Source organism: Notamacropus eugenii, chromosome 7 (genome assembly GCF_028372415.1).
Source record: "Notamacropus eugenii isolate mMacEug1 chromosome 7, mMacEug1.pri_v2, whole genome shotgun sequence".
Classification (NCBI taxonomy): Eukaryota; Metazoa; Chordata; class Mammalia; order Diprotodontia; family Macropodidae; genus Notamacropus; species Notamacropus eugenii.
Window position 1 is genome coordinate 23,081,077 of NC_092878.1, and position 14,568 is coordinate 23,095,644.

A 14,568-nucleotide genomic window follows, 5' to 3' on the forward strand; every position below is an offset into this window, starting at 1 on the left:
GAAAAGGATTTAGAGGTAGAAGACGTGGATTCAAATCTAGCCTTTCCCACTGGACAGTACTAGATGACCATGGGCAAATAAACCACTTAACTTCTGTGGCTGTCCATTAAATATATATGTTTATATGTATGCATGCGTGTATGTATGTGTATATGTATGTATATATGTGTGTACGTAGGTGTAGTATACATTTTTAAGTTTAATCTGTATTATTACCATTTTCCTCATAATTTTCTAAAGTCTACCAGGGGTGGGGAACCATGGTCTTGAGGACATATACGGTCCTATATGTCCTCAAGTGCTACCCTTTGATTGAATCCAAACTTCACAGAACAAATTCTTTTATTAAGGTCTCAAGGCTACAGCTTCCCCACCTCTGAGTCAATCAACAAAATAATAAATCCATCCCTGATGTGTAACATTGCCAAATTCCAAGCTGTAAATGCTCACAATGAAAACAAATCAAAACAATAAGTTCCAATACATCCCTAGGAGAAAGGCATCTGGGAGGGGATGGGGGGGAACCATGAAAGTCTTCTTGTAGAAAATGGCTCTTGAACTGAGTCTATAAGTTCCAAGAGGCAGAAGAGAAGAAGTGGGGGGGGGGGGAGGCATTCCAGGCATGGGAGATGGCTAGTGCAAAGTCGAGGATGGAAGAAGGAATGTTATGTATGAGGAACAATAAGGAGGACATTATGCCCAGCCCATAGAGTACATGGAGGAGAGTCAGTATAATAAGGCTAGAAAGGCAAAATCAGAGCAGGTTGGGAAAAACTTTAAAAGCCAACCAGAGGAGTTTATATTTAATCCTACAAGTAGTAAAGAGTCTGGAGTTTGTTGAATGATGGGAAAAAGAGAGACTAATTAGACCTGCTCTTTAGAAAAATCATTTCAATTGCTACCTATCTCACAGTGCCGTCACAAAACTTGGATAGGATTAGGTTCCTCTAAGCATGCTACATAAATTATTTATTTATTTATCAAGCAGTGGGTCAATTCCTTCCTTATTCATGCTCTTGCTTGCTTCAAATATAGTTTATTCACTGTATGTGTGTGTGGGTGTGGGTGTGTATGTGTGTGTGTGTGTGTATGTGTGAGAGAGAGACTTGGTCTCCCTGTCTCACCCATGCTGGAGGCTCAGTGACCACTAATTGGCCTGGTCCCAGCTACTGAACTTCACAGGTGCTTTTAAACTGCTTCATTTTTCAACATTCACTCCTCCTTAGGAAACTTGATGCCCCTCAGCTCCTGGAAACGTTACCACATTGATGCTGAATTTGACTGGACACCCAATCACCCTTAGCCTACTACAGGTCAAAACTCCCACCTCAAGCAATCCACCACCTTCAGTCTCTGTAATGGCAGGAATTATAGGCATGCACCACCTCACACAACTCTAAACATCGTTGGGTTATTTGAGGTTTTTTTATCCTTTGTTATCCTTGGCATTTTTTACAATCTTCAACTCATTCTGGGCTTTAGCATTCCTGATGTTACTCTTTTTTTAAAATTCAATTTTATTTTATTTTTCGTTCTAAATTCCTGATGTTACTCTTCGATAGTTTCTGCCACTCTATATAATTTTTCTTTGGCTATGTGTTGTTCCATCCATCTTTTGAATTTAGGCACCTGCTTATTTTTTGCTAGAAATAATCTGAGAATTCCTTGTGTAGCAAGCAACTTCTTTAGATACTTTCCCCTTTATTTTCTCATTGAGGAAATAATAATATTTGCTAATATAGCATATTATATTTATGTATAATTTATATTTTACATCTACAATTTGTTTGAATTATATATAATATAATATAATATTGTATAGTCTATATAGTGATATATGTCTTACAAAACTCTCAGGTTTGCAAATGGCTTTACTCATATTATTCCATTTGACCCTCATGACAACCTTAGGAGGAAGATGCTATTATTATCCCTGTTTTTCAAATGAAGAAACTGGGGCTGAGAGACTAAGTGACTTGCCTAGGGTTATATAGATAATGTCGGAGACAGGATTTAAGGTTAGGTTTTCATGACCCCAAGTCCAACATTGTATCACCTATACCACTTGCTTCCTCATTTATGAACCTTTATGATTGTTGGCCAGCATATCCTGTTAATTCTATGGATTCACGATTTCATTCATGTGGCTACTTTCTCCACTGATTCAGATTGCATCTCCTCTGAGTCATCTGTGCTTTTAGGATCCCAAGGGTTCCAATTTACCATTCAGGCATTCTCTCTTTCATTCTTACTCTATGACCAACCCACCACTTATTTCTGTAGCGATAAGAACAGAGACTATACCTGTGATTTCATTGGTTTAGGGAATTCCCAGGTGAGCAAATTCCCTCCACCAATGCAGGTAAGCACCTTCTCTGCAACTTATAGTCTTAGGAGGGTTGCTTAGGGCACTGAAGGGGTTAAATAATCCAGTCAAAAGCAGTCAGTATGTGTCAGAGTCAAGATTTTAATCCAAGTCTTCCAAAATTTAGGTCAGCTCTCTGTCTACTATGGCCTGTAAAGGTACAATGTGTTGGAGGTTTCACAGATGTTGAATTTGGATCACTGTAATATTATGGAACCATCATGTGTAGTAAAAATATCTTTGCATTATCTTTTGTACCACTTTAAATGTGCATAAATGTCAGTAACGTGTTTGAGTCTCCTTAAACCCATGATACATCTTTCCATTGTGTTTGAAATTGTTCATAATTTAGATTTTTTTCTGAGATCTTGATATTTCATAGTTCATAGCCCTTTAGCATGATCAGGAGAAGACTGGTGTTAGATATTGGAGAATACTTGATGCTTTTGTAGCATCCAGTGGTTTGAGATGACGCAATTTCCCAAGTGACATTCAAACCGATCTCTGTCTCTTACGTAGTTGTAGGCCCAGCTCATTTTACATAGTTAGCTGCTCATAGTGGTATGGAAGTAAAGACTGGGTTTTCAAAGGCTAAGACACATGAAGATTTGTTCTGCCAAGCCAGAAAGCCTTCCTCTGTGGACCTGGCAATATGTAATGCATGTACTCCCTGAAGAAGTATAGCGAAATACAACTTCTCAACACCAGAAGCTTATTATTAGGATTACTAACCAATAGCTAACATTAGTGCAGGGCTTTGAGGTATGATCTTATTTGATTCTCAAAACAACCCTGTGAGGTAGGTACTATTATTTATTCCCACTATACAAATGAGGAAACAGGCCCAAGGTCACACAGCCTAGTAGGCATATGGTAGATTCAAATTCAAGCCTTTGCTGCTTCAAATCTATCACTTCAGTCACTATCACATTTAGCTACCAGATGATGAGTTTTTTCCTTTGATCATGGTGATTCATGAAAATGGACAAAAATACAAAATGATCCTCAGTCAGAATGCTTATTTATCTTATGAATAAAATAGATTCAAAGCTAGAAAGAACTGCGGGCATGAGTAAACCATGCCTCAAATAGATAAAGTCACTTGTCTGTTTGAGGTAGCAAGGCACTGAAAATAGCATACGTGTTTACAAACAGCAAATATTTTTGAATAAGTAATAGTAATAACTCACATTAAGCATTATAAATGATATCCCCACAACTTGGTGAAATAATCTATATGTCATTATTTTCATTTTATAACTCCAAGTCTAGTCCAAGGCCAGCGCTCTTTGATCAATCATCCAATAAACCAATTTGAACTAAAGTATGAATGACTGAAGATAATTTTCATGTTTGCATCATCACAAAACCTTGACCTAAAGAAATAAGTAAAGTGAGAATTTCACATACCAAGGGCTGTCAGAAAAAAAAATTATTGTTGTTTAAGTGATGCCATTAAGAAGTTGGTAAGTTTTTTTGCTTCATTGACATCTTTTCTGGGGGAAAAAACCTGCAAATCAAACCCTCTTCATCATATAGAGAAGCAGCCAAGTAACAATAACTGAGGGGCAGTTTGTAGCAATGTGTTCAGCATTCTGCTCCAGTCGTTCCTTAATCTTCTGCCAAAGAAAAGGGAAATACATAACTCTTTCTGCTTTCAGGAATCTCATTCCTAGTTTTTCAGTAATTTAAAGTTTGGCTTCCTTTTAGTCATCTTTCTCTACCTCACAGGACATCATTGTGCATATTATTCCTCCAGTTCTACCTATTTCACCCTGAATCAGTTTATACAAATCTTCCCATGTTTCTTGGAATTCCTCTGAATTGTCATTTCTTACTGCATAATACTATTAGATTCCATGCATATGCCGCTGTTAAGTTTTTTTTTTTACCATACTATGCAGCATTTCTTCAACATATAAGTGGTCAAAGGGAATTAAAGAGGGTTTTTTTTTGTACAATACACTCTCTGAGGTCCACCTTACACCTTGTGGATTGGCAAAGATGGCAGAAATGGAACCCTTCTGAGTTGGAGATGCTGTAGGAAAATAAGCATGTTAATGTCCTGTTGGTACAGCTGTGGAATTGGCCCAGTGATTGAGAACTATGCAAGGGAAGTTCATAAACTATTCAAAGCTCTTGTTGAGCAATATGACTGCTAACAAGCAAACCACGGGACTTGAAGTCTGAAAGAGACGAGTTCAAATTCCACCTCAAATATCTACTGGTTATGTGACCCTGGGCAAGTAACTTCATCCCTCAGAATTAGCTTCCTCATCTTTAAATGGAGGGTGATACTATCATCTTCCTTGTAGGACTGCAGTGAGGTTCAGATGCCATAACATATGTAAAATACTTTACAAATCTCAAAGCTCTATGTAAGTAATAATAGTAGCATCGTTTTTATTACTAGATATATATCCCAAGAGAGTCAAAGACAGTGAGTCAACAAACATTTAAGTGTTTACTTTGTGCTATGTGCTAAGGATACAAAGAAAGGTTAAAAAAAATGGCCCCTGCCCTCAAGAAGCTTACCTTTAAATGGGTGAGACATGTCCATAACTACCTTGTGTGTGTTCATCCTTGGTTGCCTGAAGAAGACCATGCCATCAGAGAAATGATGACATGACTTGCACTTGACTTTGTTTTGAGTGAGGGAGGGCTGTCCAGGTCACCAGCCTCACTTCTCCTCCAGAGTCATCTGAATCTAGTGACCAGATAGTCCTCAGGATGAGGCAATTGGGGTTAAGTGATTTGCCCAAGGTCACACAGCTAGTGAATGTCAAGTGTCTGAGGTGAGATTTGAAGTCAGGTCCTCCTGACTCCTGCACTGGTGCTCTATCCACTGCACCACCCAGCTACCCCATCCATAACTACGTACATACAAGATCTATACAGTGTAGATAGAAGTTCATCTCAGAAGGAAGGCATTAACAGTGGAGGGGCTTAGATTATAAATTCCCCGAGAGAAGGGGCTGTCTTTTGCCCCTTTTTGTAACACCTAGAATTTAGCACAGTACCTGGTCCATAGTAGGTGCTTAATAAATGGTTGTTGATTGATTAATTGGAAAGACCTCTTGCAGAAGGCAGGATTTAAGCTGAGTCTTGTAGGAGAGTGAGGAAGAGGGTTAGATGTTAAGATCAGAAAAAAATGATGGAGAAGATGATTTCAAAGAGATATAGAAAGATGGATAAGAACTTGCATCACAGTATGAAAAGAGTGGAACCAGAAGACAAAGTCATTTTATACCATTGATATTATAAAAAAAAAAAAAAACCAGCTTTGAAAGACTAAGAACACATGATCAACCATGATTCTAGCAGACTGAAGAAGGAAAGCACAGCCTAGAAGCCTGTGATATCATCATCACATGACAGAGAAGTGACAGATTAAAGGACTTAATATATAGAATAAGAAATGCCTTATTGGATGTGACCAATGTGGAAATTTGTTTTCCTTAACTGGCCCTATGTGATATAAAGGTAAAATACCTCCCGCTTGCATGTTCTCCAGTGGGAGAGGGGAGGTAGAAGAGAGAAAAAAAGTGAATGCTTGATCATTGAAAAAAATAAAAGAATAAAACAATTTTCAAAGATTGGAAAGTCAGGCAAGTACTAGCCTCTAAAGAGATTTAAAAGTCATATAGATGTGGCTAATGCAGCAATTTGTTTCGCTTGACTATCTCTACAGTATTTGAAATGAATTTTGTTTTTTTTACCTTCTCAATGAAAGAGGGAGGAGAAGGAGGGGAAGGAGAAAGGGAGAGAATCTGAAACTGCAAATTAAATAACCATTAATTTTTTTAAAGCAAACAGATTATATTTTATAAGGAAAGGAACAGGAAGCCACTGGAGTTTCTTGAACAGGTGGAGGTGATCTGAAACAGAGGTCCAATATAGGCGAAATTATTCATGTCAGGGCAGCTAGGTGATGTAGTGGATAAATCGTAGCCTGGAGTCAGGAAGTCCTGAGTTCAAGTCCGGCCTCAGATACTTACTAGTTAGTTGTGTGACAATGGGCAAGTCACTTAACCCTGTTCATCTCAGTTTCTTCATCTATAAAATGAACCAAAGAAGGAAATGACAAACCACTCCAATATCTTTGCCAAGAAACCCCCAACTGGGGTCACGAAGAGTGAGACCCAACTAAAAAGACTGAACAACAGCAAAATTCATAGCAGCACTCTCTGTAGCAGCAAAATGTACATCCAGAGACAGATGATTTTGGGATGGTAGAGCGTTCCAGCTCTCCACGACCCACACCAGGTCAGCAACCACTTCTTGATGGGTGACTTCCGTAACTTTAGCGAAGTCTTTGCAATGCAGCTGCCTTGGCTGCCTTGCTGCTTCAGAACAAATGGTAGGGAATCAGATTCAACAAAATCCTTCATTGCACGCTTAGGGTGTCATCCTTCATCTACCATGCTGGCCCTTCTAACCTGCCATTAGCAGGGCACAGGCTTTCTTTGCCAGCAGGGTTGATGAATTTGGGCTGCTCAGTCTGCAGCTTCTAAATCCTCTGTGACCACCAGTTCTGCACTGAATCAATGTGCTTGGCAGAGGCATAAAGCCGTGAGCTCCCTTGCTTCCAGGACATAGTGTGGTGATTTTTTAAAAGTTATTCAGAACATTTCCTACAGGGCATGAATAAAATCAATTTTGGAAGCACCATTTCCAAAGATTTTGGCTGAATGCTTTGTAGGATGCTTTTCATTACAAGGCAGTGTATCATACAAAAAAGTTAAAAAAGAGAAAGAGCTTCATTTGCAGTGTTGCTGAAACAGGTATGTTCTTTCGGTCATACAGGACTAAAAAATGTGGTTGAACTTTGTTCAAAATTAAGAAGCACTTGTTAATTGCTACAAGGCAAGAGTTTTAGGTCAGGAGGCAGGGGACCTCAGTTTGAATCCAGGGTGTTTCGCTTACTTCCTGTGTGACCTTGGACAAGTTCTTAACCTCTCTGGGCCTCAGTTTCCCATCCGCAAAACGAAGGGGTCGGACTAGATCTCGCAGGTCTAAATCAATGATCCTATCATCCATAATGATTGTGATCTTATAAATTATCCCTTTTCAACTTCTGGGCAAGTTAAAAGGCAGTGAATAAGAATTTGAAATGGGATGCTTAAGCTTACTAAAACCAGCTCAGGGGCAAACCCTTTCACCCCAAAGGACCTGGGAAACAAAATACTCAAGGGTTTAAAATGTAACTGTGGGAAATATCTCCAAGCTAAATAGGGAAGAAGTAGGGTTGGGGGGAGCTGGGGAGTGAGGAGAGGGAAGGCAATTCTCCTGAGGGAAAGAAATGGATGTCTACATAAAACACCATTATGAGTAAAGGGAGGTTCATCACCATTGTTGTGTTGTGGTTTGTTGCGTGTGTGTGTGTGTGCGCATGTGCGTATGTGTGTTCCAAATCCCTCCAAAAGTAGTCCACTGAGATGTCAGAAACAGTGCACTCAGCTGGGGCAGCTGGGGAATTTGGGGATTTCCAGCACAAAGGACCATCAGCAGAACAGAAGTGGGGATGAGGATTCAGGCACATTGTTTGGCTAATGGACAAGGGAATAAATTCTCCCAGAACGTCCCTCTTCAACCCATTGGAAATGGAATCGCCCTTCAGATAATCTGCACGCCTATTTCTTTTTTCCATTTTCAATTTATAATAACAATAACGACCTAGACATAGGACATTTCCTGGGCTTTAATGACTGTCTGAGGTTAATGGCCCTCAACTACACCTCAGGCCATCAACTCCTCCCAGCTGGTCATTAATCTCCAGGAAATATCCTGTACCAGGGTCATTATTGCTTCAATATCAACTATCCCTTAAAAGCTTTATGGATTCTGCAAATACAGATCTCTTGCCAATAGAGGTTATAAAACCTGTTTAGAATTCTGAAATTATTTTGAATTTGACCTCATGGGGATGTGTTTCATTCAGACATAAAACTAACCTCAGAAAACACTCCCTATACTTTGTTTTCATTGATATGGTTCAAAGGAAAGGGAAAAAAAACAATCTATTCGACGTTATCAGAAAATAGACCAAGTCAATGAATATTTGAAATAAAAATGTTAACTTTGTAACTGGCAAGATTTCTTTGGGGCACTAGAATTTCACAGCTTTATTTTACAGAATATTATCGGTACAATGGTTAAATATCACTAGAATATCTATATGCAAAGACTTTTCCCCAAAGTACCAGTATCTTAAATTTACAACTTGACTCATGCATTTGTCTGTAGGTGCAAAGCCTGTATTTCTATATATGCATAGGTATTTCTGTCCCTAACTGGTCCCTAAAAAACTCCCCTTTGCTAAATGACAGATCATTTTATTTCAGAGACCTGCTTTAAGATTTGATGCTATGTGATATAAATCTTTGAAAAAAAAAAAAAACGCACACACACCATGGTATGCAAACTTTACTAGGGAGTAAATTTAAAGTATTAAGTTCCAAGGATTTGCAACATAGAATCGCTGTCAGGAGCCAAGAGAAACGTTAAATTTATAAAAAGCCAAATATGTTTTATGACCTACCTACCTAAACTCTTCTGGGGCTCCACCCCAGTATTAAAGCTATCTGTTATGTCATTAATTCATTCCCACCGGGATATTGCAAGAATTCAGATACCAAGTTTTGAAGTTAAAGGTAAAGAAACTGAGACAAATGGGACATTGCAGACTTATGCTTAAGGGATGATATGGTCAAAGCAATGGGTGAGAAAAATTATTTTGGCAAGAGCACTGATTACCATCTGCTTGGGGAATGGAGTTGGAAGCAGGAAATCCAATGAATAATGAGCTAAAATAAAATAATTCAAGCATGTGGTAACTAGGAGGAGATCAAAACGGGGACTAAAGATTTCAAAATAATAATTGTAGCAGCCCTCTGGACTTCTTTAACTTGCATGGTTTGGGTTCCCAGGGGTAATCTGCTACCTTGGGCTCTGTGAGTCTACAAACCCAATGCTAAGCCCCCACCAGGAACTTTCCGTTAACAATCAGTAAGTAGCTCTTGGCAAGGGAATTTACAGAAATGACTACAACCAGAATCGAAGAAAATATTACCCTCCTAAGTCTGGGATACACTCTCCCACAAATACACACAAAGTTCCTAATGAGAGTCCACTTAAACTTAGAGCAAAGTGGTAGTGAGGTACACATAATGGGTTACATATGTGGCAAAGGGAACTCAAAACTCCTGGTACTGTAGGGCTTGGAAGTACTTTCTGTCCTCAAAGATACCCAATGCTGAATTCTCGGGATCTGTTCCTCTACGTACCCTGATAGTTCATTGCCAGAGGTCACTCTCCCTGAAGGTACTTTCTACCTTGTATGGTGGCTCTCTGTATTTCTATCTGTCTGGAATAGAGCTCTGCTCCCCCTGGATGCAGTGTTCTCTACAGGTCCATTATCTTCCCTTTAGAACCATATATGGCTAATGTTAAAGATCAAGGGAAAAGAAATCCCACCCCCAATTTCAAGTCTGTCTTCCACAAACAGCTCCTAATTATAGTCTATCCCACTCTCATATTTAAACTTCTCTGAATCTTAAGTATGGTGCTTAGCTATAGAAAGCCCTCACAGGTACAGTCATTTTGATATCTCAGCCAATTCAGTTGTTCCTTTCTTGACTTAATCAGAGACATATTCACACCTGATAAAAGAATCAGGGCTTAGATACCCCTCTTGCAACCAATTTAGCACCTCATTAATATCTTATGACTACATTATAAGCCTTTTATGAGATCAAATGAATTGGGAGGACAATTCCCTCCCTTACAGTTACAATATCAACACAATAACAGCTTCCAAAGCCTAGATGCACAAGGGCATAAATTTAGAGTTAGAAAAGACCTCAGAGATCAAATTGTTGATTTTAAAGATAGTTCAATGACTTGCACAGGGGCACAGAAGTAATAAGTATTGAAAAACCAGGATCGAAACAAGATTATCCTTTGACTCCAAATCTTTCTATGTATTTTTTTTTATTCCTGAGCTGATTCTATCTGGCTTTTTATGTACCCAAGTGAAGGGCAAATAGGAAAAAAGAAAAATAATGCTTCCAACATATTTCTAGCAGAAAATAACACATTAAAAAATCTCCAAGTTTCCGTTCCAAAAAATGAAAGAAAAAACCACAGTTTGAAAAGATAAGTTTGTCCTAAGAATAGTCTCTCCTTTTAATGCACATTGTGGACAATATACAGGGGGAAATTCTTTGGAGAATTATCATATCAAGTTCAGCAAACAATAAAATAGAATGAGACATAAATTATATTGTCCATGGGGTATGATTTTGTTTTGTTTCATTTAAAAAAAAAAATGAAAGATCCTCCAAATGAGGTCCAGCAATGTCTCCATTTGTGCAAATGGACACATCCCAACATGTGAGGCATAAAGTGTGCAACAAAGAGGAGGACCACGTGTAAATTTATGTATAAATTTATGTCAAAGCTAAAACCTATCCTTTGAAAGGACTTTATAACAAAAGAGTTTCTAAGGCTATTATTTCTACTGAACAGTAAGACATCAATCCATTTCAACACTGAAGCATTTAGCAATATTGGAAAATAAATTTAAAAGTGTTTTTTTATGAAGTGTAGGATTAATAGTGATTTGAGAGTTACATTTAATGTAAAATTTAGGAAAAATACTTTTCTTCCCTAGAGTTTGAGAACTGAGCATCATTGTTCATTTTCATTATCTTCCACTAACCGATCATATCTAAGGTTCAGATTAGCAAGATGACAGCAAGAGAAACAGCTTTATAAAGTACAGACCAAGGGTCACTTATCTTGGAAAGAACAAGAGACATAACTGACCTTATAAGCTATATTCACCCATTTCAAAGGATTCAATGAGGAGCCCTTGCCATATAGAATATGATTAAAATGCAATAAGTTTCCATTTTCTATTCCATTTTCCTAAGCTCATAGGAGAGCAGGAAAGTGCTTGTATGGTTAGGGGGCAGAGGGATGCAGTGGGAGAGAGAGAGAGAAAGGAGGAAAGGTTCGTTGGGTTGAAGGAGCAGTATTATAAGGGGAAAACCTATTATTGAGGCTGTTCAATTGACTAGCTCTATGATTTCTGGCAAAACATTTTGCCTCTCTGATCCTTGACTTGCCCATTTATAAAATAGAGGTCAAATGATTTTCTTAGTTCCCTGAATAGGGATTCCAGATTGAGAATTCATTCTAATATTCAGTTGTGTTTATTGAATAGTTTTAGAAAATATATAGTTTTATTCCACCTTAAAGCACTGTAGTTTAAGTTGGTGGTTGGTTTAAAAAGATCTGGTTTACTCATGAATTGTGATAAAGACTTAAATAAAATACTAAATAGAACATGTTTTGTAAACTTTAAAGCTCTAAATAAAGGTTGGTTTTTATTATTACTTTAAAATGATTATTTGTGGCAGGTCAAACAAGGAAATTCCTGCGGTCTGTTTCCAGCTCCATTCCAAGTGCCTACCGTTGAGTACACTTCAAGGAAAAAGCAATATTCCAAGATTTCCAGAAGAACTTTAAACCTTAGGTCCTTGAAGAAAAAGTAAGGAAGATAAGAATGGATCATAAGGAATTCTGAATGGTGAGAACAGGTTACCAATAATGAGATCATACACTCCTGCTAGGCTCATTGCGCCTCTTTAGCATTCCCAAGCTGCATAAAAGATGAGGATGGATGGCAGAAGGACACAGAAACAATTGCCAAAGTGGGATAGAGCAATGCCAAGCATTGTGAGCAGCCATAGCCTTCTCCTATTACACAAAGAGACCCTACCAAGAGCAGCTGGAATATCTACCTTGATACTTGATAACCCAGTCCATTTGGGACACACATACAATGCCCATGAGGCAGGAAACCAGAACTAGCTACTCCACCAGGATATACAATAGCCCCCAATGAAACTACAGCCCTAGACTGGAGAGTGGACTGTCTTTTTCACATTAGATTCCATGTGGTACAATGGATAAGAAAGGGAGATTTGGTGTCAGGAAGACCAGGGTTCTTCACTTTGCTCCAGTGGCTTTTGCAAATCTCTTACTTCTTCATATTCTATAAGCCTGAGAGAACAATTGCTATAGGTGAGAGACAGTGGGGCATAGCATATAAAGGGAGAGTCAGGAAACCTTAATTTCACCCACCTTTGATGCATATGTGAGCACATCATTTAACCTTTCAGTATCCAAAAAAGTCTAGAACTTTCTGAGAAGTTATTAACCTGTGTTGGTGGAGAGAATTTCCAGGCAAAGAGTTTCCTACATGGATAAAATCAAATGTCTGAACCCAATTAAAAAAATAATACAGATGGGGTAGCAAGGTGGTGCAGTGAATAGAGCACCAGGCCTGGAGTCAGGAAGACCTGAGTTCAAATCCAGCTTCAGACACTTACGGGCTCTGTGACTCTGGGCAAGTCACTCAAACGTGATTGCCTCCAAAAATAAATAAATAAATATTAAAATAAAAAATACAGATAGATAAAAAGATGGAGTTATAGATAATCTATGGATATATCATCAGTCAGTGTGGTATAGTAGATAGAGCTGACAACAGGAATTCAAGGGGTTCAGGTCCACCCTCTGAAACCTATTGGTTGCATGGCCCTATGCCGATCGATTGACCTTGCAATATCCCCCAACAACTCTCTAAGACTATAAATCACTGTTGTTGATTTGACCTGGGAGAGGGAGTTTCCTCATGCAAAGCCGCCTACATGACATTACAGGACTGGACCAGAACCCACCAGGCAAGATTATTGTGAGGCTGAAATGACCTCATGTACTTGAAAGCACTTTTGAATATCATGAAGTGCTATGACAATATCAGTTGTTTATTAATGAGCTAGACTTGTCTATGTATGTGAAACAAAGAAGACAGAAGTGAAAACCTTCCTGGTGACACTCCTACTATCCAGGGCATAGAAAAATTGCCAACTAGAAATGAGATCTTATAGTCGCATCATACACCTTGGCAGGCCATCTCTTTTGTCAAGAGGTAGCATCGCTTCCCCCGCCACTAGAAATATCCTATCCACAATCACTCTAAAATCCTCAGAAAAGTCCGCAGTTACCAGCTTATCTTTGGAAGACCGTCAAGGAGAAAGGCTCTCTGGGAAGGAGATCCCAATTTTTTTTCATTCCAGTTAAAGATTCTATCCAATACATTAATAGCCACAATAACCTTGGTCCAGGGCATTTCCTGAAGAAGCTCTAACCAGCTGGGGTTAATGAACTCTCCCTATCATTAATTCCTAGGAGAGGCCATTGGCCTGAATTGGTACTTAATTACTCTTCTGTGTACAGCTTCATAAAGCGGTGAAATACCTTCTTTCAGGAAGGAGGGAGATGGTAATGGGGGTCATCAGAGGCCATTAATTTTACAAATAGTTTGTTAGAAACTACAGTATGTTAAGAAGTCACATTGGCCCACAAATCAATTCAGGATAGCCCTTATTAGTAGGAACCTACAACTCCTTAGGTTTTTCTAGGCATCTCTCTGTGGATTATCCATAGGGAAATACCAATTTTGCAGATTCCAGTCAAGTAGTTTAGTTTAGATACATAAATAGAAAGATTAATAGATAAGGGCTCAGCTTTCTCCTCTCTCTCCTCCAAAAAAATAAATATATGCATTTTTCTCAGACCAACAAAAGTATTTTCTTATATGCAAAAGGACTCAGAAAAAAATGAAATATATCAAAAGATGAGAAGATCGGTTCCTATGTGACTCTGTAAGCCATATTATCCTAGGATAATCGATTTAGACGAGGGCTGCTTTGGAGGCCAACCCCCTCCCCATCACCCCCACTACCATTTTACTGATGAGGTAACTAGGCTCCATAAATTTTAAGTGACTCACACCAAGGTCACACAGATGGAAGGGGCAAAGACTGTATCCAATCCCAGATCCTCTGATTCAAAATGCAAAACCATTTCCAGTGCAACATGCTACCTCTGCAATGGTTTCAGTGGAGTCTGGCTCTTCGTTGTACCATGGGCTACAATGCAACACCCGAACAGAAAGTTGAAAGACAATGGTATGATCCAAAGCCTCACCGGAATGAGGCCATCCAGCATGTTTTCTGTCACATCTGTCCCCTAATAAGACTGCTTCCAAAAAAATGATGCAGCCACATCACTAGACAATTTTTCAGAGTATCTAGTAAGTGGTGTAATGGTGACTGTCAATCATCTCT

At 38.7% G+C, this 14,568-nt stretch overlaps 1 long non-coding RNA gene across 1 annotated transcript in view; it reads right to left on the minus strand.

The window, feature by feature from the left end:
* Positions 1-14,568, minus strand: part of LOC140514596 (uncharacterized) — a 128,564-nt gene that overhangs the window by 35,025 nt on the left and 78,971 nt on the right. The window lies entirely within an intron of this gene.